This window comes from Lynx canadensis, chromosome B3 (genome assembly GCF_007474595.2).
Source record: "Lynx canadensis isolate LIC74 chromosome B3, mLynCan4.pri.v2, whole genome shotgun sequence".
NCBI lineage: Eukaryota > Metazoa > Chordata > Mammalia > Carnivora > Felidae > Lynx > Lynx canadensis.
In genome coordinates, this window is record NC_044308.2 from 7,586,214 (window position 1) to 7,613,110 (window position 26,897).

Genomic DNA, 26,897 nt, shown 5'->3' on the forward strand with positions numbered 1-26,897 from the left:
AAGTGATCCAGGTAAAAAAAAAAGGCATAGGGATGTGAGAGGGGGCTGGGTTGGCTCGATACAAGCAGTGTGGAGCTTTCATTTGAGGCAGTGTAGTGACAGTGGCATCCCAGGCTGCTGCGACTCACGCTAAGAGCTTTTCCAGCCCTCCGATGTAATATCCACCCGACCTACGCCACTTCAAATCGCTTTTGAATCTATCACAGCTTCTCCTTTACAAATATCCCGGAGAATAAAGTGAGCAGACAGTAATATTCCCATCTAACAAGTGAGCAACTCGGAGCAGAAAAATGTACTACGTGAAATTGGAGGTTGAGCCTGGCTGGGGTCTGAGGAGGCCCATTATTCCAAACTTCTCATTTTACAGATGAGAAAACTGAGGCCCAGGGAAGCAGAACCAACTGCGGTCGGTGCCAGGGTCAGGGCCTGGTCACTCCTTGGTTCCGTAGTGCACGGGATCCCCCAGTTTCATCACTGTGCGTTGGCAGGAACGACCTACTGTGGTCTCTCTGAAGCAGGCAGATCAAAGAGAGACCATGGATCCTCTTTCCTGGCCTGATGTCCATTCCTGAGCCTTTGTGGGAAAATGTTCCCACTATAAATGGAGGATTTCGGGAGCCCAGTGGAATCTGAAGCTTGATGGAGAAGAAGCCACAGAAGACAGGGTTGGCCACCAGCCCAGTTGACCATGCTTTGCTGTGCTTTGTGAGAGGGTAGGAAAGCCACCGATGTGCCCCCGGCCATCGGGTGATGGCTGGAATGGCCGAACAGGTGGCTGGCAGTGGGGACAGCAGCCGGCTGAGGACCACCGCCATGCTGCCCAGGGTTATCAGTGTAATTACATCAAGAACAGGTTTTCTATTTGGCAAAGGAGCACGAGGATGGGGTTCCTGGGTGGCTCAGTGGGTTGAGCATCTGACTCTTGATTTTGGCTCAGGTCATGATCTCACGGCTAGTGGGTTCAAGCCCCATGTTGGGGTCTGTGCTGACAGAGATTCTCTGCTTGAGAATTCTCTCTCTCTCTCTCTCTCTGCCTGTCCCTCGCTCACCGTTTCTCTCTCCCCCACCCTCTCAAAATAATACATAAATTTTAATAAAGAAAAAGAAAAAGGGGCACCTGGGGGAGCAGGTGAGTTAAGCATCTGACTTTGGTTCAAGTCATGATCTCGCGGTTGTGAGTTCGATCTCTGTGTCGGGTGAGCAAGAGCCCTGCTTCTTTCTCCCTCTCTCTTTTCCTCACTCACTTGGGCCCCCCCTGCCTGTGTATCTCTCTAAAAAAGAAATAAAAAGAAAAGGGAAAGAAAAAGAAAAAAAAAAGTAAAGAAATAGAACTAAAATCCTGGGAATAGGAGGTGATTCCCACCTGAACAATGGCCATTCTGGTGGTACCTGTCACTCTTGGAACGGCTGGTGTGTTGGAACGGCTGTCCCTGTGGACCCTGACTGGCAGATGGGCCCGGAGGCCTCCCCTCCGCTGACCCCAGGACTGGACACAGCAAGGTCAGTTTCCTTTACTCCCTTTCCGGCCTGATCAGACAGAGAGACAGAGGCGGTGAGAGGGCAGGGTATTCTATATTCCAGGGGAAATTGGCAGGATGGTAAACCCAGGAACCCCAAGAAATGCACCCTTCAGGACGGAGGAGGCAGTATTTCTATCTGGAGACGGTGCTATGAAGGAGAGAAAAGACGTTATCCACAACAGAGTTTATATTTATATTATATATACACCATTCTTTCTTTCTTCCCAGGATGAACAAGTAGCATCAGCAAGATGACCTGGGCCCCGAGTGAGCGTCTGGGGTGCTCCCAGGAAGGCAAGTAGGGAAGCACAAGGGTGTGGGGCAGAGAAAGCCCAGCATGTGGTCCCTGCTGTGTTCGTGGCAGGTGACACACGGAGGGAAGGTGGAAGGAGGCTGGGGTGGGGGGACGCCAAGGACCGGGTGCCGTCTCCCTTGAAAGAACTAAGTGCAGCTACGAGAAATGAGCTGGCGACCTGGATTTGAATGTGACCTCTGTCACTCACTCACACAATAGCCTGGGGCTTCAACTCGTTGAATCCTGGTGTGTTCACCTTTACAGCTCAATAATGCAGTTCTTTTTGTTTGTTTGTTTTTTTAACATCTACTGGAGAGACAGAGAGAAAGCACACAAGTTGGGGAAGGATAGAGAGAGGGAGACAGAGGATCCAAAGCAGGTTCTGTCAGCACAGAACCTGACTGGAGGCTTGAACTCACCAACCATGAGATCATGACCTGAGTCAAAATCAAGAATCAGACGCTCAACAGGCTGAGCCACCCAGGAACCACTTCCCACCACCCCACTTAAAATTTTTTTCTTTAACATTTATTTATTTTTTTTTGAGAGAGAGAGAAACACCGTTCTACTAGCTGTGTTATAAAGCAGCTTTCAGGATTAAATTATATTTAACATGCAAAATGCTTTTCAGCACATGCGCCTAGTTTAAGTGTTTTTATACGTATTATAAAAATAAAACTGGGTTATCAGTTTCCTTCTACCAATTGAATGCAACACAAGTCAGTGAACGTCAACATGTAAGGACCCAACACGAACAAATCATTGTGTTAGCTTCCTTCAGTGAAACATGCCAGTTGGAAAAAGTTGGAAGGACTTGGTGCTTCTCTTAAGAGGCTTAATATTTAGGGCGTGGGGATGGGGGAGAGAGACACGTTCATGTTCACAGCTGACCATTAACACCGGGCTGATGGTGGCTGTCGGTGGGAGAGCCACATGCACAGGAAGTATGGGAGTGTGGAGAAAGGCTGAATCCTGGCTGGCAGGATGAGGAAAACTGGACGGGCAGGATGTTATCTGAACCGGCTTTGAAGGCAGGGGGAAGGGTGGAGGGCATCATTCTTTAGGGCCGTGGCCATTGTGGGGTTCTTCTGGGGATGCCAGAAGGAAGGAAGGAAGTACCATTTCTGGGCTCTCTAGCCCCACATCAGCAACTCGGTGGCATCTTCTCTGCAGCCGCCCTGACCAAATATAACCATAGAGGGCACCGTCATTCTCCTCAGGCACTGTGAGCACTTGAGACTTGACCTTGGTATAAGGGATTACAGCTGAATCCTTCAGACCTGGGTTTTGCATCCTGTCTCTGCCTTCTGTGGACTGACCCTGGGACTTAGTTTTCCCTCCTGTCACACGTACATCGAAGTGCTGCTGTAGTGAATAATACAAAAAACACAACCAGGCAAATTTTAAACAGTGGTGCATACATGTTACTTCCCTTTGGGAAGACACAAATGAGGGTGTGAGACTCTAGATTATACTGAACCAGCAGTGGAGCATGGAGCTAGGCTTTGTTATTATCAGGAAGGACTGTTCCTTGCTGTTTTTGTTTGTTTGTTTAATGTTTATTTAGTTTTGAGAGACAGAGAGAGAGAGACAGAGAGAGGAGTGGAGGAGGAGCAGAAAGAGAGGGAGACACAGACGCTGAAGCAGGCTCCAGTCTCCAAGCTGTCAGCCCAGAGCCTGACACGGGCCTTGAACTCACGAACCATGAGATCATGACCTGAGCCAAAGTCAGATGCTCAACCCACTGAGCCACCCAGATGCCCCTGTGTTGGAGGTTCTACCTCTCAGTTTATAGACAAGCTGTTTGGAAGGTGCAATTATTTGCAAAATTAATTTTGAGCACTTGTACTCATTGCCAAGGACAATAAAAATAGGGAGGTCTTTTTCCCCCCTCTTGTGATGTTTTGGGGGCAGTTTGCAATGGATGAGCATTTTATTTAAAAAGGGAGCAGTTACTTTTCTCTCATCCACAAACTCTGCCTAGGTAGCAAAAAGTAACTCCAGTCTGATGTGCAAACGCTGCAGATACCTTGCTCTAGAATTCCACACACATCACGTTCAGCTCATGAAATTTCCTCACCAGATCTGAATGAGGGAACAGAGACGATCTCAAACTGGCTCTTGGATCCTGTCCAAGCTATTTCAAGTATTCGTTATGACATAATATGAGTGGGGTGTTTTATTCCCCGAGGGCTCGAAGGAGGGAAATTCCTGACCATATAATTACATCCTGACCTCCTGAAATTTCCCCTGCCCTTGCACTTTGCATGGATAATGCTATTCTCTCCTCCTGACTGGGAGCCTTGTGCAGGACAGAAGGGAAAAGTAGATTTGTTTTCATTTCATTTACCTACCCCAGGGCCAATGTGGCAGGCTTCTACTCCAATGGCAGTCCTCTCTACCTTGAGAGGACTGAGGGCATCTTCTGTGTCTGATGTTAGGTGCGCTCTGAACTTGGTGAGTTATAATGGACCTTACATGCCCTGAAACCCAGGCTCCAAATCAGGACTCAAATTGTACATGTTGAAAGCACCACTTTGTCCAGACGTAACGATTATGATTTCTGGAGTCAAGTATGGATTGGGCTGGAAAAAGAGAGAATTCAGGTAGATAAAGGGTTAGCTCCACTTGCGTTTGACTGAATACATCTTGTTCTTAAAATAACAGCACAGTTGGATTTGAATTGTTTTCTTTTTTTTTTTTATGTTTGGTTTTGTTTACGTTGGTGGTGCTTTTTTTTTCAAGTAGTGTTTTCAAAGGATAATTTATGTCTGTAATCACATTCTTAACAAAATTGGCTAATCACCCAATTAAAACACACATTTCAAAAATAGGTAAAGTGAAAAATAGGTTGTTTTCATTTCTACCTTAGATTGTTTCAGTGAATACCAACCATGACCTCTTTCCTTCAGAGGAAAGATTCCCCAGAAACCTAGGAAGCACAGACTAAACGCACCCCAGCCGTGGTTTCGGAGTTCACTGCTTTTTCAATACCAGGGGACTCTGTCTTTTTTAGGAGACTGTTTCCTGGATACTGTTCTTAAGTTTGTAATATGTTTACAAATATAAGATATTTTAAGAATAAAGTTGTACTCCTAAAGTAAGCCTTTAATATGCCTTATTTTCCATTCCTTGCCTCTCTTCTCCAATCAGATTCCCCTCAGTAGAGGAAACTACTATGGTCAGTTTAAAGGTTATCCTTCTAGACTTTTTTAACATACAAACATTAAATCTGTTGTGTATGTGTGTTTCAGCTGTACATCATGCACTTTTCATTTAATGATATATGTAGGAGTTCTTTTCATGACAAAGCATATAAGGCTTACTTCTTTAAAAACAAACAAACAAACAAACAAACAAACAAGGAAGTACCCCCTCCTCAAAAAAAAATCAAAACCAGTATATTGAGTTCTATGGTATAGATAGACCATATTATCAAGTTATTTTCTTACTGACGGACATTTATGATGTTTTAAACTTTTTCCTACTGTAATTATGCAGTGAAAATCCTTGTCTGTGCCATTTTGCATCAGTGACAAAATGCTGCATCTTTTTCTAGGGTAGGCACCTAGAAGTGAAATTCCTGAGTTGAAGGAGATGCATATTTTAAATTTTAATAGAAACTGCCAAACTTATCTCTAAAAATGTGGTACCAATTCATACTCCCATCAACAGTATTTGAGGACCTGTTTCTGCACACCTGAGCCAGTGCTTGTCATTATTACTATTTTAATATTTTATAAACTGATGGGTGAATGCGAGATCTCATTGTTTTTTAATCTATCTTTTAATTTGGTTACTAATAAAATCGAGCAGCTTTGCAATTGCCAGGATCTCTTGAAGCTGAACTTTTAAATTATATTTTGTTTTGATAAACGAGCTCATGACCATAGTATAAAAATAAATAGTGCTAAAAGGGTTAAAATAAAAAAGAGCACATCAGCCCTCTGGTTTCTTTTGTTTGTTAGTTTGTTTGTTTCTGTTGTTTTCCTCCCAGAAGACAAAGCCTTTCAAATTTTATGATGGTTTCTGCTGGGTTTTCCCCCCATATTTCTAAATAACGTGCATGCATTGCTGTCCTTTGATTTTCCATTTTTATTTATTATCTGAAAGATTTCCGAGGCAAACATGCCAAGTTTTCTGGACTAAATTCATTCTCCCTTTCTTGCTTAGCAACAGACCCTTATATAGTAGGGGGTGATGTTTTCAGCTAAAAAGCAATGTTTTCCTGCTTCCCTTTGCATGGTAATCATTTAAAGGGAAAAGCTTTAAAGGGAACTCGCTCTGGGGCGCCTGGATGCCTCAGTCAGTTAAGCATCCAGCTCTTGACTTTGGCTCAGGCCATGATCTCATGGTTTGTAGGCTCCAGTCCTTCATCGGGCTGTGTGCCGTCGGTGCAGAGCCGGCTTGGGATTCTCTCTCTGCCCCCACCTTTCCACCCCACTGCTTGCACATTTTTTCTTTTTCTCAAAATAAATGAATAAACTTCAAATTAAAAAAATTATATATATACATATAGATAGATACATAGATAGATAGTATAAAGGGAACTAGATCTGGGCATGTAGGTGAATTTTGGCTTTCTCCTTTTTCTCCTTCTTCCTGCTTGGAACACAGATGTAAAGGCTGGTGCTTAAGTAATTATCTTGTGACCATGAAACAGCCAGGAAGACTGAATTGTCACCCTAAAGATGAAGAGCAGAAAAACATAAGAAACCTGAGCCTTCGCTTTCCATGGCACTCCGCTGACCACCTAACTTAACTTTGGCTTCCATAAACTCTGCTAGTCAGTTTTTGTTTTTCCACTTGCATTTTGATGTCATGTATTATGCTTACATTTAAGGATGTTCTCTACTCTCATGGAAAATGGAGATTTTAGTCCCATCTCATTTTCTTCATGTATTTTTTATGGTTACTTTTAAGAGACTAAAAGGCAAAAATGCCTTTTCTTCACTCCTTAAAAGTAGAATTTTGGTATTTTTTAAAAAGTTTGTATGCATATTATAAGTTGCTTTTTATAAAGCTTAGGTCCTTTTTTAAAAAAATTTTTAGGGGCGCCTGGGTGGCGCAGTCGGTTAAGCGTCCGACTTCAGCCAGGTCACGATCTCGCGGTCCGTGAGTTCAAGCCCCGCGTCGGGCTCTGGGCTGATGGCTCAGAGCCTGGAGCCTGTTTCCGATTCTGTGTCTCCCTCTCTCTCTGCCCCTCCCCCGTTCATGCTCTGTCTCTCTCTGTCCCAAAAATAAATAAACGTTGAAAAAAAAAATTAAAAAAAAAATTTTAATGTTTATTTATTTTTGAGAGAGAGAGCATGTACGAGCAGGGGAGGGGCAGAGAGAAAGGGAGAGAGAGCATTCCAAGTAGGATCTGCACTGTCAGCACAGAGCCTGGTGTGGGGGTTGATCTCAGGAACCATGAGATCATGACCTGAGCTGAGGTCAGACCCTTAACCAACTGAGACACCCAGGTGCCCCCAGATCCTTCTTTTTTAAGTATATGTATTTATTTTGAGAGAGAGAGAGAGAGAGAGAGCCTGAGGGCGGGGGTGGGGTGGAGATGCAGAGAGAGAGAGAGAGGGCGAGAGAGGGAGAGGGAGAGACAGAGGGAGAGGGAGAGAGAGAATCCCAAGCATTGAATGACTCAGAGCTCCAACTCATAATTCATGAGATCCGACCTGAGTGGAAATCAAGAGCTGGTTGCTTAACCAACGGAGCCACCCAGGTGGCCCAAAGTTAGATCCTTTCACACTTCCAGCCAGGGGTGTATTAACATGCCTATCTTAATGCTATCAACATTAATATTATCATTTAAAAAAACATCTTCGAATCTGGTAGACTAAGTCTGCATCCTTTAAAAATTTTCTTTTATTATGGGCGCCTGGGTGGCTCCGTTGGTTAAGCGTCCGACTTTGGCTCAAGTCATGATCTTGCAGTCTGTGAGTTTGAACCCGGCATAGGGATCTGAGGTACCAGCTCAGAGCCTGGAGCCTGCTTGGGATTCTGTGTCTCCCTCCCTCTCTCTGCCCCTCCCCACTCACACTATGTCTGTTTGTCTCTCTCTCAAGAGTAAACATTAAAACATTTTTTCTTTTATTACTAGCAGGATTTAAACATTGAAAAAAATCTCATTATAAGTCTTGTATTTCTTCTTTTGTGATTTTTATTTTTGTCTCATTTGTTCATTTTTTTTTTTTTACTTTCTATTTTTATCTTCCTTATTTTCTTATTGGTTTTTAAGAACCATTTACATATTAGTGTTATTAGTCTTTTTCTTATTCAGATTTCACAAATATTTCTCTTCAGTTTCTTACTTAGGTTTTCATTTTGCCCATTGTTATTTTTGGTGTGTACAAATTTACATGTTTTATAGAGTTACACTTATTTGCATTTCCTCTCTTTTCTTCTGTTGCTTTTTTGTTTGGGATATTTTTCACACTCAGAGAGCTTAGAGATATTTATCTATATCCTTTAATTGCCTTTGCATTTAATTCTTTAATTTACCTGGAGTTTATTTCAGTCTGTGTGTCTATTAAGATTTCATGTGTTTTTTAAATAGTTTAACATTTTTTGCTGCATGTTTCATTGACTAATAACACCTTTCTGTGTTGCCCCTTTGACGTTAACTTGTCACTCACTTTTGGACAATCCAGTCAATTTCACTGGACTGTCTCTAGGTTGTTTGATCCATGTCATGCTTACTAAATTACTACAGCTTTACAACATATTTTAGTATCTCTTAGGGCAAATGGATACCTCGTTCCTCTCCCCCCAATATAGCTATTTCTTTTCTGTTTTTCTAGGACACCTTAAAATCATTTTGGCAAATATTCAAAATATCGAAATGAAATTTTGATTCCTTGACTTTTGAAATTTCTATTTAGATTTATTTAATAATTTATTTAATAATTTAATCTTATTCCTTACTTTTATGAAATATGAACATACTGGAAAAATTCTGTCCTCTCATCCAGGTGCATTGCGTACTCAATTTGTTTAATCTAACCCCTATTTTATAGCCTCTTTTATATAGAGACCTGGCACACCTTTTTAGCCCTTTCTTTTTGGTAGGTAGTTGGTATTTTTTGCTTACTTCTGTAAACGTAATTTTATTTCCATTATATCTTAAATTATTGTTGCCAGCATATAGGAAATCTGATTTTTGTTCACATTTTTCATATTTTTACATTGCATATGGCCATTTATGGAATGCTAATAAATTCTAAGAGCTTTTAAGTTGATTCTCCAGTGTTTGCGGGGCTATAATTAGATTTCAAATCTGGCTATCTTTTAGCTTGGGATAGGTTTATTAATTGTTCCTGAGCTGTATATCTGCATTTCTTTTGTGCTGCCATACTGTAGCAGAGGGTGGGGGCTGCTGGATGGCCTTCAGTGTGGCCCTCCTCAAGAAGAAGCTGGAATTCAGTGCTGAAGGAAGATTAAATGCTGGCAAGAGGAACAGGATGGGCCCATTCCAGGCAGAGAAAACAGGGTACGCAAAGACACAAACTCATGAAAAAGCCACATGTGTGGAGAAGATTGCTGGTAGTTTCCTACGGCTGGATATAGAAGCTATGAATCAAATCCACACTCCTTAGTCAATACTATCTTTTCCCACCTTGTTCGCCATTTTCATTCTGGCCCCATCTCGGCCCTTCTCAGCAGATGATCTGTGCACTGGCCACCACATGCTCCTTGCCATTCGGATTGCCTTTCCTACTCACACACATGCCACAAACTCCTATTCACCCTACAGTGCCCTGCTCAGTAGTGTTCTGGGTCCCCAGTGAACCTGGAAATAAAGCAATGATTAGTAATATAGTAATATCCTTTTAAAAACGTGAACGTATCTCTCTTCCATTCTAGCCAGTGCACAAAAACTATGTCCTATTTATCTTTCTATCTTCCGGCATCTAGCAAATGTCTGGCACACAAAGGGCAGAATTAAATCGAATTTGGACTTTTATAATTAGGAAAGATTGTTCAGTTGCCTGTTTTATGCACATGGTGTTTCTTTCCTTAATTCAGTTATCCCAATGGAAACCCACCATTTTTACACCACTTTTTGTTATTCGTCTCCAGCCTTCTTATCAGATTTGGGTTGTTTATAGCATTTCCCGTTGTTTATCAGACCCTGGTTTCTGAAATGTTGGTTCTCGCTTGTAAGGTAAAAGGAGGCAGAAAAAGTTCTTATTATTTTTCTAAACATGAGAGAGATGAGACTCCTGTATTAGGAAGGCCGGAAAGGAAAAGTTAATGAAATGCCTGTCCCCAGCAGGGAGGGCAACTCATTATAGAGCACTAGGAAAAACCAAGGGCTTTCACTGTTTAAAAAAAATTGCTTTTAGGAAGGAATTCAGCTTTGTTCAAGGAACAAAAGTGAAGTCCACACACGAAATAAATAAAGGAAGGTGTTTTATTGGATATTGCTTTAAGAAGAGAAATTTCCAATCAGCTACACTTAAAAATCCTGCATTACCATATCTGCAAATTTGGGGGAAAAAAAAGCTGGAAGGTCTAACACTGAATCAAAGCCATATCTATCTCTGGCTATCTATCTATCTATCTAATCTATCATCTATCATCTAAGATATATTATAGTATGTCTAATCTATCATCTATCTATCTATCTATCATCATCATCATCATCTAAGATGTATTATAGGTATGCCTTATCTATCTTTCTATCAATCATCTATCAATCATCATCGTCTAAGATGTGTTATAAGTATGTCTAAATAAGACAACATAGACTGGTTCAAAATAAATTAAATTGAGTGGCCATCATCTCTACCCAGTGCCAGGAAACAGTTGGGCTGGATATTGGATTGAGCTTGACATCTGTTTTGGAGTTCAACCAGAGGGAACTGGCTTAACCATGATGCTGGCTAAATCTCCCTCCTGAGAGGCAGGGCAGGCTGGAGAGGTGGCTGGCCCAGGAGGCTGCTGGCGGAGTGAGTTGGGTACCAAATGCACATGGAATGGAGACTGAGTGCAAAATCGTGTCCACTCGAGTCACAGGTCAGAAACAATGACATGTGAGGGGCGTGTTGCACTAAGACATAGGGACCAGAGTTTCTCCAGGGACAGGGCCCAGGTGCCAACGCACTCTTGAGGAACACAGGCTCTGGGGTATGAGGTCCAGCTCTGAATTAAAAGATGCTGGCTGATGTCTGGCTGATTGATGGTCATGCTCTTAATTCTCTGCCAGACCCTTGATGAAGACATTAAATCATATTGGCCCTTACAGACCCACTCTGAGGGGCATTATGTTGTTTAAACTAGATAATAGGTACTTCAGTTCACTGTGCATTGGGTGAGTGTTTACCCAGAAGCTTAACATTAAATTAAGCGAGCAAAAATAAAAGAAGGCAAGAAGTCCACTAATGTGGACTCACTTTCTTACCTATTTATACTCAGTTTTATCAAATACAGTCACCCAGATTCTACTGCCAAGAGCTGGTTATTAGCCAGATTAGTGAGAACGGGTTGTCCTATGGCCCAAACAGAAGTCTAAGCAGTTAACCTGACACAGAAGAGACAGAAAAGCTATAAAAGGAACATACATGTCCCTACAAAGCTCTCCCAGGATGTGGAGAAGAAAGAAGCAGTCTTAGGTTTCAAAAGCTACTGTGGTGTCACTGTGTGACATTGCATGGCATTTATTAATAACAATGAGATTGCTAACATTTTTTGGATGCTTATTATATGCTAGCCAAGTGATCTGCATGTGTAACGTTAATCTTGAGAAAACCCCTAAGAGTTAGTTCCTATGATTCCATTCTACAAATAAAGAAATTGAGTGATGGGGAGGTTAAGAATCTTGTCCAAGGTCACACAGCTGGTAAATGACAGTGCTAGAATTGGGCTCTGCGCTAAAAACTTTTCAAACATTCTTTAATTTAAACCTCTCTTAAGAGAGATATTATTATCATCCACCTTTTATAAATTTCCAAGTCCAGGCTCAGAGAGGCCATGAAAACTGCTGGAATTCACATAGTAACTATGATGATAGAGCCCCAAATCAAAGCTGGATCTCAGTTACCACCCGATGTGACACATGGTTCAGTGAAACAACTGGACCAGACTCTTCAAAAGAGTCAATGTCATGAACAACAAAGAGGGCTGGGGGCTCTAGGTTGAGAGAGAGAGAGAGAGAGAGAGAGCAAACACACGTTGGCTAGATGCAATGTTGTTCTGGACGGAACCTAGGTTAAAGATGGCTCATGTAGCAAGGAGAGGGTTGGGAGCATGGGGGAAATTTAAATAATAAGAGTTTGTGAGACCGTAGTATAGTGCTAAGATGACATTTCTCCAAGTGCAATGGCTGTATTATGGTTTTACAAGAGAATGTTCTTGTTCTTTGAAGATACTTGCCGAGGTATTCAAGAGTTGATGTGCACAACCATCTCTTACATGGTTTATCAAAAACAAAATGTGTGTGTAGGTGTATATATATGTGTCTGTGTGTGCATAAGTATCTGTTGGTACATGTCTATGCCTATATACACATTTATGTTTATTCAGAGAGAGAGAGAGGGAGGAAGCAACGTAGCAAAGTTTTAAGTGAATTGGTAACTAGGTGAGTGTTCACGTTTTACTCTTGCAGCTTTTCTGTAGGTTTGGGTTTTTTTACAGTATAAAACTTGGGGGAAAAATCTATGTCTGTGTGACTGCCCAGTTCCACTCCTTAACCTCTACTGTGGTCTGTCTGCTCTAAGTCAACACTGAGGCTATGGGTCGCCAGTAGCAGGATGGATCACTGATAACTCTAACGATAAGGCACATCACTTAATATGTACTATGTGTTCAGTCAATATTTTATTGAGAGTTTACTACATATCAGGCATCCCTCCGGGGGTATCCCTTATCCCTCTGAGGATAAAATAGTGGCATAACAAAGTCCTTGACTTTGTGGAGATGGGAAATGGGAAAACCAGTGCAGCAGGCAGAAACTAAGTAGTTAAGTGAATAAATGGTTAATAGACTTCCAGACAGAGATGGAGAGAGATGTAGGGCTGTTTAGCTAAGTGTCGTCAAGGAAGGCTTCTCTGAGGAGGTGACTTTTGGGCCCAAACCTGAGTGAAATGAGGGGACTAGCCTGGGGCAGGTGCAGAGGAAGTGCTTTCCAGGCTGAGGAGAGCTGGCCCCTCAGTGAACCATCACGCAAGCCATCCCCAGCACTCCGTGTCTTGTGTAATTTCCCTGCTATCCTTCCCCATTTTTTGTCTTATTTCATTTTGTTTATTTTTCAAAATGCATAAGAAGTTTTGTAGCAAGGTTCTCTTGGACCGTAAGATAAAATTCCCTTTCGGTGCAATCTTTTGTTTTGTTTTTTGTTTTGTTTTCAGAAAATGTAGGCAAAGAGATAGCTGTCCTCTTGAAACACGTTCAGGTGCGAGAAATGTCACATTTCTTTCCCTTTTATTTTTTTATTTTTTTTTTTTATTTTTTTTTTTTCAACGTTTATTTATTTTTTGGGACAGAGAGAGACAGAGCATGAACAGGGGAGGGGCAGAGAGGGAGACACAGAATCGGAAACAGGCTCCAGGCTCCGAGCCATCAGCCCAGAGCCCGACGCGGGGCTCGAACTCACGGACCGCGAGATCGTGACCTGGCTGAAGTCGGAAGCTTAACCGACTGCGCCACCCAGGCGCCCCTTCTTTCCCTTTTAAAATGAAAGCTAATAGATTTTTCCCCCATAGTTCAAGTTTGAAGGGAAACAGCGATTTTACCAGAGCTGCTTGGATCCACTGGACCCTGTAGAAGCCTAGACACTCACGTGGTAAAGAGGTCACTCGGGGAGGTGGCTCTGTGCCTGGGTCACCTGCCACCTGCTTAAACAACCCACCTGTCCCCACATTTTTTGCATATTAGGTGGAAAAGCACTTTATACAGTAAGTTGGTCAATCATACCTGTTACAGACAATCTTCCCCATGAGTCGTTCACCATTTAGCTTTGGCTGTGAGAATGACTGCATATGTCCTGTCTGGTTTGTAGGTCCTAAAATCTACCACCCAGTTTTTTGACTTTAGCCTTTGACCATCTCCTTTCAAAACTACATAAATAATCATTTATGTTTTTTCTATAAGTTTTATAGTTTTGCTTATGACAATCAAGTCTTACACTTATTTATAACAGATGTTGATGTAAGGGACATAGGTCTAATTTTATTTTACTTCAAAAAACCCCCACAAAATTTGTTGAGGATCAATATGGACATATGCAAAGAAATAAAATTTTTATAGAACAGCCTCCTTGCTCATAAATGCCATATTTACAACAAAATCTTGTATAAGGAGAATTTGGGGTAGGGTAATTTGTATTTAAAGACTTGAAGGCCTTTTCAAGGAAATAATGCTTGAGGCCTGTAATCGTGAGTGAACTACTGTTAACAGGACACGCATAGTTTTCATTCCTTGAAAATAAAGCGATAAAGTCAAAAGCATTAAGGAAAGACACCATCAGTGACATTTTATACTATTAAAAAGTAATAGAAGACAGTCAATTTTCCTTTATCCTCCTTTGTTAACCCAGAAACTTTTTAAGACTTCTATTCTTTGCAAATTTAATGAGGTACTTGTTATCTTTTTAAAACCATGTTTGGATATTCTACAAGGGAAGAGACATTAATGTGGGAGCCTGGTTGTATATCCAAATTTTCACAACGCCTTCTTTTGTATGTAAAAAGTATTTTACTTGTTCTTGTAGATATCACAATATGTCTTCCCACAGAGATCGTAGAGGCTACGTACGAACACTGGATAATGAAAGCGGCTTATATGACCACCATCAGAGACACTGAATGCTATTCATGTTGGCCTATGTTCTTCTACTCTCTTCCTCATGTACATACATTCATGCTCAGTTCATAAAGACTCGATTGTTTGTTTCTGTAAGCCAAGTGGTGGGTTGGGGCAGCGCAGTGGGAGACGTGGAACATGCAGACAAATGAGGAATCACTGCATGCCCCATGGCTGGTGACAGTAGGTGGCCCATGTCAATGGGATGAAGGAGAAAGGAGGTTTAGCACCTTTTCGGAAGACTATCCCTGGCATATTGCTCGCATAAGATGATAGACATGCAATGTTTTGTAGCCTGAACTCTTGTAGAATATGTTTTTAATATACCATTTATTGATAGCCATTTATTGTGTGCCTGCTGTCTATACAGGGCATTTTACATACATGAGTCCTAAGCCACGTAATCACTTCCAAAGTAGGAAAATTATACCGCATTTCCCCCGGCTGGCCTAGATAAGAAAAAAATGAGACAGAGAGAGATTAATAATTGCCCATTTTGCTACTTTTGGAGGCAATGTTCAAAACAGCTAACAACTTGACATTCAATCAAAACCAGCATCTGACCAATCTGTGCCTATCATGTCCAGTCCACAGGACAAGGTATGATATTGCTACCAGGCCTATGATCATAATTTTCTTGATTATATTTTATATGCTGTTTTGGTAGTCTATTTAACCCAATTCAGTAACATATTGAGACATCTTTCCATGTTATGAGATGTTATTTTACTATGTATATTTCTGTTTTTTCTTAATTTTTTTCTAACGTTTATTTTTTTTAATTTTTTAAATGTTTTTATTTATTTTTGAGACAGAAAGAGACAGAACATGAGCAGGGGAGGGGCAGAGAGAGAGGGAGACACAGAATCCGAAGCAGGCTCCAGGCTCTGAGCTGTCAGCACAGAGCCCGACGCCGGGCTCGAACTCACAGACCGTGAGATCATGACCTGAGCCTAAGTCAGAAGCTCAACCCACTGGGCCACCCAGGCACCCTTAATGTTTATCTATTTTTGAGAGAGAGAAAGAGACAGAGAGAGGCAGCATAAGCAGGGAAGGGGCAGAAAGAGGGAGACACAGAATCTGAAGCAGGTTCCAGGCTCCGAGCTGTCAGCACAGAGCCCAACACGGGGCTCAAACTCACAAACCATGAGATCATGACCTGAGGCGAAGTCCCACACTTAACCAACTGAGCCAGCCAGGCGCCCCTACTATGTATATTTCAATGCATTTTTATTTAATGTATCAGAATGACTTGTGACTTTCACATACTCAAACTGCAATTCTCTCTAATGTGGAAAAAGTACACAGAATTAAAATCACATATACTAGAATTTTGCATAATGAGAATTCTCAGTGGGGAGGGAGTACTGTAATGGAAATTAGTAGATACTAAGTGGAAGAGAAAACTTTGTTACAGGCTGAGCACTTCCTGTTGGGAAAAAATTATCAGGTGGTTTCTCTTTACACAAATGGAAAGTGTATGGTTGTGTGTGTGTGTGTGTGTGTGTGCGCACGCGCGTGCAGGCGTATGGGTTCATAAACAAGCTACCTCTTAAGAACATGGCCTCCAGCTCCGGCCTCAGTCCTTTATTAATGAGAATGTGGGCGCCTTGGCAGCTCAGTTGGTTAAACATCCGACTCTTGATTTTGGCTCAGATTGTGACTTTGTGGTTCATGAAATCGAGTCCAGCATCAGGCTCTGTGCTGGCAGCTGCTGGGGATTCTCTCTCTCTTCCCCCCCCTTCCCCTCCCCCACCTATATCTCTCAAAATAAATAAATAAACTTAAAAAAAATAAAAAAGAATGAAAAATAGCAAAGTAAGGTGATTTAGGAGGGAAAATAGAAATGAGTTGATATTGAAAATAGGGCTCCTCTAGAAAGGAAAACAAAGGGAGTTTACTTAGTTTAAAGGCAGAAAGCTAAGAGGAAATTTAGGAATTCCTGAAAGGCTTATAGTCACATAACTGCAAGATAAAGTAAAACATGATGTAAATTGCAGCAAGGCACAGGTCAGTTGGTTTAAGGATTAACTTTTGAATCATTCAATTCAATGCTAGAATGTAGAGCCTAGAATCTTTAACTGGAAAATTTTTAAATTTCATTTTCTTTAAAGTTTATTAATTTTAAGAGAGAGAGAGAGAGAGAGAGAGAGAGAATGAAGGGGCAGAAAGACAGAATCCCAAGCAGGCTCTACACTGTCAGCACGGAGCCTGATGCGGGGGCTCGAACTCACGAACTGTGAGATCTTGACCTGAGCTGAAGTCAAGAGTCAGACTCTTAACTGACTGAGCCACCGAGGCACCCCTTTAACTGGAAATTAAAAAAAAAATTAGAATCTAGAAATAGGAATCTTTATATTTTAGGTCCCTGAGTGTTTGAGTTAAGAGGTAGATAACAAACTGTAGAAATAACTTTTGGTTATAAAATGTACATGTTTACTTTAAAAGCTTTGAGATGTATAAGGGTGCCTGGGTAGCTCAGTCAGTTGAGTGTCCGACTTCAGCTCAGGTCACGATCTCAATGTTTGTGGGTTCGAGCCCCACGTCGGGCTCTGTGCTGACAGCTCGGAGCCTGGAGCCTGCTTCGGATTCTGTGTCTCCCTCTTTCTGCCCCTCCCCCCCTCTCAAAAATAAATAAACATTAAAAAAAATAGCTTTGAGAAGTATAGAAAGTTTGAACTCTGGAGAACTAAAGTACCCACTGATGCAGACGTCTTTCAGCCAGTACAGACTCTCCTACAGGGAAGCTCATAGCATAGAGATTTGTCTAACTCCGTCATTTGTGTTTTAATGTAGCTGCGTATCTGAGGGAACTTCCTCTATTTGTCAATGCTGCTGCAGCATCACTTTCGAACAGCTGTGTAGTGTTCCACAGGATGGCCAAACCTACCTTACCCTTTCCTTTCATTTGCCACTTAACTGTCGGTCGTGATGTGAGAGTTTGGGAGGGTTCTGGTGTTGGTGCTGGGAGGACCTTTGCTGCCTTCGGTGTGATCCTGCCTCTGGGACCCACTCCCCCAGCAGTTCCCAGAGGGAGTGCTCTCTGCAAGCCTCCTTGGCTGCGTGCACAAGCACGCATTTCGTATCCTCTTTGAAAAACCATCATAAGATTAAGAAGACTCTGTGTCCATCGTGGCCTCCGAGAGACTGACGGGGCTTTGGGGAACCCAAATGGGTTTCGGACTTCAAGACGGGTTTCCCTCTGAACGAGGCTCACTCCACACTGGCCTTCTTCCTGTATTTCCTCAGGGGGGTCTGCAAAAGTCCCTTGTTTGCCTCTGCCGTGTATGCATTTAACAAAAGATGTGTTTCTATTAAGAATTTCCATATCCGGGTTTCTCATTCATCAACCCCTTTCTGCACGAGCCATTCTATCACCAGGGTAAGTGGAGAAGAAAAAAAAAGTGTGGTCAATTGAGAAACCACTGGTTAGCCACCAAAGCTTCAGCCACAGGATTTGATGGTGCCGTTTCCAGAGTTCTGCGACAGTGCTGTTGGTGACATTAGACACAACCCTGCATTTTCTGCATTCGATAGAGAATGCAGGTATCTCCTGGTTTATTAAAATCCAAATATCTCTCTATAGGAGAAGGAAATGTTCCACTTATATGGCCTAATGGTGTTTTGACCCTCTGGTGCCCACAGGACCTTGGATATTTAATTCAGTTTGTAAATGAGAATCCCACATGACTTTTTAGAGTGGATGTATTGCAAACAGTGTAATGACCCTGGGGTACAATAAAAAGAATTACACCCAAAGCTTAGGGAAGCATCCTGGGTCAGAGAAGATTCCTGGCAGAGATCGACATATACGGGCAAGGCAGTTGGAATTTCTTTTGAACATTATAGGCACTTCTAGTTGCTCAGATTTAAAACAATGACCAGAAATGGAAAACCAGTGGGAGAATTTAGGCTAACCATAAACACCGGTTAACCCAGAATATACGTGATTTAATATGAGGAGTTTGTGTATTCCCAAAGCCTACCATAGTGCATGACACATAATAACACCGTATATGTTGATTTGAATCTAATTCTAATATGTAATTCAGTATTCAGAAAGTCAAAGTTTTACTGCTGCCCTACCTCTAAGTGGCCTGATCTCTTTTTGGAACTGTGCTCCCTCATTTCTTCCATAAGGGATGGGAGTAGGTCAGGGCTTGCCTACGTAGATGTGACAGGTCACACTGCCTGCTTCTCTGCTGTGTCCAATAGCTTCAAAATCTTTCTCAGCCCAGAGCTCCGGAAAGCTGCTACCAATCAATAGAGTTGGTGCAAGGTGAACCCAATTTCTAAAGTCTAGACTAAAAGGGCCCTTCCATTTCTTTATGTGGTATGTCATTTGGTACTGTGAATTCTCATTTCTTGTACCAATATTTTACCTATTTGTCAATTTTCTAGCTATTTGGGAAAAAGACAACTCCTTCAGTGTCTTAAAATGGCCTCTGAATTCTGGCTCCTGACTCTTCTGGAGAGATAAGAGGTTTCTTTACTTTTTTACTCTCCACTTCTCCCTGGTGTAACCCTGCCCTTGACAATGATCTAGTGCTTGATGTTTATGTATGCTATCTTGAGATAGTGACTCTCAAACCCTGACCACAGGTGTTGGGATACTGAGAGCTAGGCTGAGGAGCTCCCCAACTAAAACGAAATAATCCCATGTGTTTTTCAAGTTCAAGAAACAAATGAATTGACTGGATAAAAATGTTAAGTACCCACATTTTGTCTTCAAACCACGGCACCTTATACTGTGTGTTTCGACTGGTATCTAGTATGATGGGGTTATAATTTAATTTACTTCAAAAATATTTATTTGGTTACTACGAGTTTCACATATTGATGTTTAAAAATGTTCCAATAAGTCCATTCCAGGTGCTTTGCAGTGGAACATGTTTAAGAATCATTTCCCTGGATTGTTTGCTTTTGGAAAGCAGAGGCCATGCTTGGATGAGCTTTGAACCAGAGAAAGCATCATGATTTTTCCAACTGCTCTCTACTTGAGGGTGGGCTGTCTCCAGCCTGCATGGGGGCTTGGCTGGAAGGCCAGGTATTCAATGTGTTTCAGAAGCGGGAGTGGCTGATCCCATTCAGTGACCATGACCATCCTGGTTATAGAAGTTATGACAGGCCCCAATTAAAGATTATGGCCAGCCCTATCTAGGTCACTGGTGGAAGAGACGGTCACCTCCATGTTCAATCTTGCCTAAACCATTAGACTTTCAGAGATGCTCTCGCTCATATCCCACCACCATATTGAAAACATGGCCAATAGCTTATGACTCCCACATTCTTAGTGTAGGAATTTAGGCTTTTAATCCCGGACAGAAGTACATTTTCAAGAGAACTCTCCAACCTCTGTCAGTTGTGGTGACTCACCCCGAGGGTCTATGATGGCTTCTTTCCCAAGCCCTGAATGCCAACTGGGAAAATCTGTTACAAAACTGAAGAAAATGGCTTTCTCTTCCGATTGTTCAAAGATTTCGTTTTTTTCATGTTGAAAACAATTTATTCCTTGAAATAGTGGATTTTTCCCCCTTCAATACGGAATAAAATTTACTGGGCTTGCCCACAGGCCCTAGCTGGCCCCGCAGGTACCATGGCCATCCTGGATGTCTTCAGCATCCAGGGGAGAAAATGCTGCTTCTGTTCCCTGGTCTTTTTTTCCTCCAGCACCTACCTGGCACCAAACCTTTTCATGCCTTCTCCAGATTGACATGACCAACAGATAATATATAGTCATCATCTTCCTGGGAAGACCCAGATTTTGTGCATGAGAAAAAGTAAGTCATTTTAGGAAGTCAACTAACACACATCAGTCAAGTGAGCTATTTGGACAAGTGTAGACAGCCCCTCTCATTTTCTCTTGGCCTGTGATAACACATTTTGATTGGTGGGTGAGCCCCTGCAGATATTGAACCAGTCGGCTATTGGCACTGCTGCTTCAAGCTTCAGGCTGCCATGTCTCAAATTGTGCTCTTCAGATTCTCAAATGGCCAGGGACGCCCCTTCAACTGTCCCACTTGTGATTCAAACAGAGATCATTTTGAAAGGCGATCTTTGAATTCCGAGTGTCAGTGATCACCTACTTTTTCCCTCTTAAAGATCCTGTTCAAGCTTCCTCATCACAAGTATCTCTTAGTAAATGCTGTCATGAATGGGACTCCAGTGTTAGGGGCTATCTCCAGCTGAAATAGCACGGGAAAGATCTACAACACTTCATATTGTTAGTACGGCCGCGCGCTTTTTCCTTTGTCTGAAACACAGAGTATGGGAGATCCTTTCTTCTCAAAGAAGGGTGCTCTGTTTCTGCATATTATGCAAGGCGTAGACTCCCTGCAGGAAAACAGCTCCCTCTGCCCTTATTCTACTCCCTCAAGATGTTCAAGGGAAACTTGATCATTCCTCCCCAGATATGTTTCACCTTCACTAGAGATCGTAACAGCACTAGCTAGGGTGGCCATGGGGGTCAGGTCCTGTTCTAAGATGCTAAGATGCATTATTTTACATAATCTTTGCAACAGCCCTATAAGGAATTCCCATTTTATGAATGAAAAGACTGAGCTACCAAGTGATAAAATCACTTTCTTAAGAGCACTGGGCCTAGGAATGGCAGAGACAAGATCTGAACCTTGCACCCTTGAGCCTATTGTTGGAACCACCATCCAAACTTGCCCTGCGCTTCAAAGTGCTTCTTGCTTTGGTTTTCCAGGAACTGGACAGGGAAGGGAACCTAAGATCAGTGAACCCCTCCTTTGTTATCTTCATATGTATCATTTAATCACATCCTCAAACCCCTGTTCTTTATGTGTCTTTGTTGCCATTTCATTGTTGGGCAACCTCATAGGAGACGGGCCAGGTGGACCTGTCCAATGGCACAGATCTAGAGAATGATAGAGATGGGTTTTGAACTCTGATCTATCCACATGTGAAAAACCGTGTCCTGCCTCACTGGAGCAGAAGAGAGAGAAGACAGGATATTCTTATTAGCCTTTTCATACAGGGTCTTCATCTTGTCCTCCAGCAAATATTTTTGGACACTGAGATGCTACTGACACTTTTCTAGGTAGGTGAGATGCACTTTTAACAGCAGAGTCTTTGTGACTCAACCACCTTTGTTTGACAATGGAAACATTTGAAATAACAGGTACTCAACAGATTTTTGATGATATCACAGAATAGGTGGAACTTGGTTCTGTTTAGGGGTAAGGGGAAATGAGCTGTATTCTCTAGGATTGATAAGCTATGTCTCAAATGAGAGAAAGAACCCCAGAACTTCCGGTTTCCCTGGAGCTTTCCAAGTACTGTTGTCAGAATGTTATTATTTTATTCACATTCCTCAGATCTGATTCCCTTTAGCTCTTCCTCATCCTGCATAACTCTTTAGCTCTGAAGCACTCCCAATAGATTCCACCACGGAAGATTTCAGGCTGTATTTTCATCCAAGAAGGAGGGAACACGGATCAGGGAAAGGAAATGAGGAGGGTATCTGCCCCAGATGTGTTTATACACAAGCCTGGAGAACTGCAAGGATACAGGCACACGGACAGACTATTGAAACACACACACAGGTCGACAAATAAACCCGCTGATCCCTACAGTGACACATACATAGACACACACGGGCACTACAAACACAATTTTGCAATGTCTAATATGCACCCAGTTGCTCCAGGCCATTTTTTTTTAATTGAAGTATATTGACATATAGCATGTTAGTTTCAGGTGTACAATGTAATGATTTGATATTTGTATACATTTCAAAGTGATCACCACAATAAGTCCACTTACCATCTGTTAGCATACCAAATTAAAAAAAATTCTTGTGATGAGAGTTTTTGAAATTTATTCTCTCAGCAACTATCAAGGACACAAGATGATATTGGCTCTAATTATCATGCTGTACATTATATCCCCAGGACTTATTTATTTTATAACTGGAAGTCTGTACCTCTTGACCCCCTTCACCCATTTCACCCACCCCCAAACTCTCCTCCCCTCTGACAACCACCAATCTGTTCTCTGTACCTATGAGTTTTGTTTTCTTTGTTCATTCATTTTGTTTTTTTAGATTCTATGTAGAAATGAATTCATCCCATATTTGTCTCTGTCTGGTTTATTTCACTTAGCATAATACCTTCAAGGTCTACCCATGTTGTCGCAAATGGCAAGATTTCATTCTTTTTCATGGATGAGTAATAGTATTCCACTATGTATATGCATGTATATACATATATATATGTGTGTGTGTATACATATATATATATGTGTGTGTATATATATATATATATATATATATATAAAACGTCTCCTTTATCCCTTCCTCTATGACTACTTAGGTTATTTTCATACCTTGGCTCTTGTAAATAATACCTCAGTGAACATAGGGGTACATACATCTTTTCAAATTTGTGTTTCATTTTCTTCAGATAAATACCCAGAAGTGGCATTGCTAGACAGGGTAGTTCTATTTCTAACTTTTTGAGTTACCTCCATACTGTTTTCCATATTGGCTGCTTCCCCAATTTACATTCCCACTAATAATGCATGAATGTTTCTTTTTCTCCACATCCTTGCCAACACTTGTTATTCTTGCCTTTTTTATGATAGCCATTCTAACAGGTGTGAGGTGATGTCTCATTGTGGCCTTGATTTGCATTTCCATGATGATGAGTGATGTTGAGTATCTTTTCATGAACCTGTTGATCAACTCTATGCCTTCTTTGGAGAAATGTCTGTTCAGATCCTCTGCCCATTTAAAAAAAATGTTAAATGTTGGGGCACCTGGGTGTCTCAAAAATTAAAATAAAGATTAAGAAAAAATTACAAAAAGTTTTTGATGTTTACTGAGAGAGAGAGAGAGAGAGAGAACACCAGCAGGGGAGGGGCAGAGAGAGAGAGATGGAGACACAGAATCCGAAGCAGGCTCCAGGCTTTGAGCTGGCAGCACAGAGCCTGACTTGGGGCTCAAACCCACAGACCTCGAGACCACGACCTGAGCTGAAGTCAGTCGATTAACCCACTGGGCCAGCCAGGTGTCCCTTTTCTCTGCCCATTCTTAAAATCAGATGTTTTGGGTCGTCATCGTTGTTTTTGAGTTGCATGTGTTCTTTACATATTATGGATAGTAACTCCTTATTAGATATATGATTTGCAAATAGCTTCTCCCCATTCTGTAGGTTGTCTTTTCATTTTGTTGATGATTTTCATTGCTGTGCAGAAGCTTTTTAGTTTGATATAGTCTCACTTATTTATTTTTACTTTTGTTCCCCTTGTCTTTGAATTTAAAAAAAATTTTTTTTTTTTAAGAGAGAGCTAGAGAACATGCACACAAGAGGGGGAGATGGGCGGTGGGAGAGAGAGCCTTCTAAGCTGACTCCATCCTCAGCATGGAAACTGACACGGTGCTCAGCCCCACGACCCTGGGATTAGGACCTGAGCCAAAATCAAAGGTCGAATGCTCAATTGACTGAGGCACCCAGGTGCCCCCTCCGACCCCACCATCTTTGGAGTCAGATCCAAAAAATCTTTGTAAAGACTGACTGCAAGAAGCTCACTCCCTAGGTTTTCTTCCAGGAGTTTTACGGTTTCAGGTCTTATATTCAAGTCTTTAGAATCCATTTTGAACTAATTGTAGTGTGGTCCAGAAAACGGTCCATTTTCATTCTTTTGCTTGCGGCTGTCCAGTTTTCCCAGCACCATTTATTGAAGAGACTGTTCTTTCTATATTGTATTCTGTTGCTTCTTTTGTTGTGAATTAGTTGGCCATACTACGCATGGGTCTTTTTCTGAGCTCTCTATTGTGCTCCATTGATCTACGTGTCTGTTTTTATGTCAGTACCATACACTTTTTTTTTTTTAACTATAGCTTTATAATATAGTTTGAAATCAGAGTGTGATGCCTCCAACTTCGTTCTTCTCTCTCAAGATTGTTTTCGCTATTAGGGATCTCTTGTGGTGCCATATAGATTTTAGGATTCTTTGTTCTATTTCTGTGAATAGTGTCATTGGGATTTTGATGGGGATTGCATTGAATCTGTAGACTGCTTTGGGTAACGTGGATATTTTAACAATATTAATTCTTTCAATCTATAAAGACAGATTGAAAGAATTGAAATGGAAATAAATCTTTCCATTTATTTGTGTCATCTTCAATTTCTCTTACTGATGCCTTCTAGTTTTCAGAGTAGAGGACTTTCACCTCCTTGGTTAAATTTATTCCCAGGTATCTTATTTCTTGGTCATTATTTCTTCCAATATTCCTAAGGCTGGTAAGACGTAATAAGGACAGAACAGTGATTGAAAGAAATCCCTCAAGCATGCTGTCTTTTCTATTCACCAGGGAGGTGTCTGCTTATTATTTTGTGGGGATGGTTGTTCTTGTTTTAAAAAAGGGACTGTATCTTCTTCAGGCATAGGGATATCCATGCGAGGGGAATGGAGACACTGTTCCTCAGTCATACTTGTCCCCTATCCTGAGGACACACACACCCTGGGGCTCGGCCACCCTTCCTCTTCCTCTCACCATGGGCAGGGAACCACTTTCCCCAGGACCCACAGCAAATGGACGCTCGTCCCATTCCCGAGCTCTTACCCTCCACAAGTAAGGAAACGAGTCTAGTAAGAGCTGGCTTTAGAGTTTTCTCTTCCTCTAGGAGTCCAGCAGCACCAGCATTTCAAAGACCTGCCCCCATTAATTTCACGTTTGCCAAGCCTCCCTGTCAAGGCTGGTCACGACCCAGGGTGGGGTGGGGAACCAGTGCCCTGAAACTTGCCGTCACAGGAAAGGAGGGAGGCCCCATGCGGGGGCCAAAGCCCTCCCTGTCCTGCGATAGACCTGCTTGGCCCGCCTGGAAGCCCAGCCAGTGTTTTCACAGCTGCGGGCTGGGACGCCGCCCCCCAAGCCTCTTGTGCACAGTTGGCCTGCGACCCAGCAGCTGCGCACACCCAGGCATCACTCGGGTCCCCGCGGGGTCTGGGGGAGCCTCGGCCAGGGGGCCTGGCCCCGAACTGACCAACCTCGCCAAGGCGGGCTGTATCTCGGGCCCCTGCTCCACTTGGTTAACGCGGCTATTAAGTGGTTCTCACATGGCTTCCTCAGGCTTCTATTAACTCCCCAGGCGGCAGCGACAGCCTTATTAACTGCAAATGGCTTCTCGTGGCAGTGTTCCATTTCTAATATTAATAATCAGCGTTTAATAAAAACAAAGAGGGGGAAAATACAGGCGGCAAAAGCACCCTGGCAGGAGGCCATGAAAAATGGCAGCCGTAGCAGCAGAGCGGTCAGCCCGGTGACAGTGACACACAGTCACGGGCACGCTCACGGGTACATGTGCACACACACGCTCACACACGCTCACTGCCCTCCCTCCTTCACTTGGCCCATGTCAGGTTCAGAGCCTACTCTTCCTCCCTGCCATCCCCAGCCTCTAGATCCCCAGCCTGGCCATCTACGGTGACTTCCATGGCCCAGAATGACATCCTTAACTGATGTCTTTCCACAAAGGGGGGGAGGGGAAGGGCTCAGGCTCTGGCTCTGGCGTTGCCTTCCTTTCCCCTCTTCCTTCCCCCTCTCCATCAGCCCCTTCATCTGCAAGACAAATGGCTCCCGCCTGCCAAGGCTGAGGAGAGTGGAGTTAAAAATGTAGTTAATTAAATTTACTCAAAAAGATCAACTCTCAAGATTAGGAGCTGGGTTTATCGCCACTAAAAATAAACAGGGCTGGGGAGGACAGGATGGAAATTACGGAGCTGGAAGGTGGGTGGGGGCGAAGAGGGACTTGGGGCTTTGGATCCTTGGATGCTGGGCTGATATTTAAAGACCTTTGACGTTGTGAAAGATCTCAGTGAATAGCTGACATCTCCTGGGGACCGAGGGAGGTTTTTGTGATAAGGAACCTTCCCACGTGGAGGGTGAGGGGACTGTTCCCTTTCTGCACTTCCTGGGTGTGCAGACACTGTAGGAAAACAAGTTCTTGGTGCGTGGCGAGGAGCGTGGGTCTTCAGTTCCCTCCTCGACTCCCCACCCAGCAGCCAGCACCCCATTCTCTTCCTCTACTTAAGGGTTATATGAACTATTATCAAAAAGCCTTGTGCGTAGGGTGGAGAGGCAGGCAGCTGTCCCAGGGGACAGTGTTTTTCGGATCCTCCCTTTCCCAACATGTCCCAGACCCTGAATGATGAGGACACCCTCTCTACTCTTCTTAGGGGCTGGGAAGTCTCCTGACTGGGGTCAACTGGCAAAGGGTATGTGGATGCCTTTAAAGATTCACTCATCCAGTCTTGGT